This window comes from Macrobrachium rosenbergii, chromosome 48 (assembly GCF_040412425.1).
Source record: "Macrobrachium rosenbergii isolate ZJJX-2024 chromosome 48, ASM4041242v1, whole genome shotgun sequence".
NCBI classification, from domain to species: Eukaryota; Metazoa; Arthropoda; class Malacostraca; order Decapoda; family Palaemonidae; genus Macrobrachium; species Macrobrachium rosenbergii.
The window spans coordinates 9,955,502-9,957,723 of record NC_089788.1 but is presented as its reverse complement, the minus strand read 5'-3'; positions in this window follow the sequence as shown (position 1 = coordinate 9,957,723).

Below are 2,222 nucleotides of genomic sequence, written 5' to 3'. Positions count from 1 at the left end.
GCATTCCATAGCTGTCTATAAATGCGTCCTCTCCTAAAAACCATAACACAGTTGATGAGCGTCGAACTACTCTAGTAGAAAGACTACATAAAGTCAATAAACACGAAAGCATCTGGTTATAATAAAAAGGCAGCCTTGTGCAATGAATAAAGAGCATTATTTGAGATGACCTTCCTCTCCAAGTATTCTTGATAGGGGACAGTATCTCCTTACCCAGCACACTGAGGGAGGAAACCCCTCCTTGTGTCTCCAAGGGTAGGTCACTCGAAGTCAAGGAGATTAAGATGTCAGATCAAAATATGTTGGGGTTGCTTGCCCATTAAACAGGATTAGGTTTAAAGGGGTAAGAAGTATTTGCCAATGTCCGACTTCTAATTTTGGATGCAGAGCGCAATACTAATGCTCTCTCTCTCTCTCTCTCTCTCTCTCTCTCTCTCTCTCTCTCTCTCTCTCTCTCTCACATAGACACATATATACTGTATATGTATATATAAATTATATTTACATACATTATATATATATATATATATATATATATATATATATATATATATATATATATATATGTGTATATATATATATATATATGTGTGTGTGTGTGTGTGTGTTTGTGTTTATATATATATATATATATATATATATATATATATATATATATATATATATATATATATGTATATTACTGTATATTACACTTGTATATGCATACATTATATATGTATGTGCGTATATATATACAGTATATACACAAACGCATATGTATATTTATATGTGTGTGTATACACACATATATGTATATGTATATATATATGCACATACGGAAAGTCGATAAAGTTGTATTAGAGGACGTCACTTCCAAGAAAACCATCGCTGGAGCCACAGTAGCAGCGATTACAATACCTATTTTTAAATGATACTCTGTCTTACCTTCTTCACTTCCGTGCCGGTGTAAGATAACCTTGTCATTATAAGCCCAAGATCATGTCAGGTGAAGGCCACGGTACCGAGGCTATGGCTTTGTCTTGTGCCAGCCCTATGAGGGCTGAGGGTCAGCTCAGTGGTCTGGTTAAACTATTTTAATAATCATAATAATGGCTTTGTCCAAGATTAAAGAATAAATGCTCTGAATTTGACTGTTCTTCCCCTGGAAGAGCAGCTTCCTTGGCTGAAGAGTCTCTTCAGCCCTATAATTACGAGAACGTAAGGTGTAGTATCAGAGTTGCCAGAGGGATCCAACACCAGATTGTTTGGTCGGTCCTTGAATGATCTTGCCTTCTTTACTGGTAGTATCTTGACTGTGTCAGTCCAATGTGGTATTCCCATGTCCGGTCTTCCTCTCAAAAAAATAAATATAACTTCAGTATTTCATAAAATTCAATTGCTTTAGAGTTTGATTCAGTAATCAAGCCAAGATGCAACGCATTGCTATCCTAATGCAATTCTCCTTGTGTTTTAATAATTTACTTACATTTTTATCGCTATTTATTCATTTGTTAACGTATTTTTCTTTTCGAAAACCTGACCTCCTCTTTCTTTATTTCCTATTACCTTCTGTTACTTTTTCCAAATGAACACCATATTCTTTGGAAACTTGAATTTCAAGTTAATGGCCTCTGTGGGCTTGTTCCATATGAATAGGGTTCATGTTCTGAATAATAATAATAATAATAATAATAATAATAATAATAATAATAATAATAATAATAATAATAATAATAATAATGTGTCCTGGTATGAAATCTAGCGGCCAGTAGCTGCAATCGCCTTTTTCAAGCATTGCAGAATTAGGTGCAGCTGATGTTCCACAAATACAGCATCAGATTTCGAAGCGATAAGGATCAACAGGATTTCCTTAAGAGCCTTCGAGAGATGCTCTCTCTCTCTCTCTCTCTCTCTCTCTCTCTCTCTCTCTCTCTCTCTCTCTCTCTCTCTCTGTGAGGTACGTCTCTCCTCTCTCATCTCAAGGGGAATAGCTTTTTTCTTTTTTTTGAGGAGAGGAGGATGCAGAGCTTTAACTTCGATGTTTTCACGTTTCTTGTTTTTTCTCACCTGTTGTGTGTTTTCTTCTTCTGGACTGAAGAGTACTCTGTATGTTAGTCTTTCTCTTTTTATCTCTCTCGTTGCAACTTAAGTGGTAGTGCTCATGGCTGAAAACTGAATACACCTTCGATTACCATATCACATGGAAAAAGCTGTTATAGGGAAATTTCCCTTAATATCGA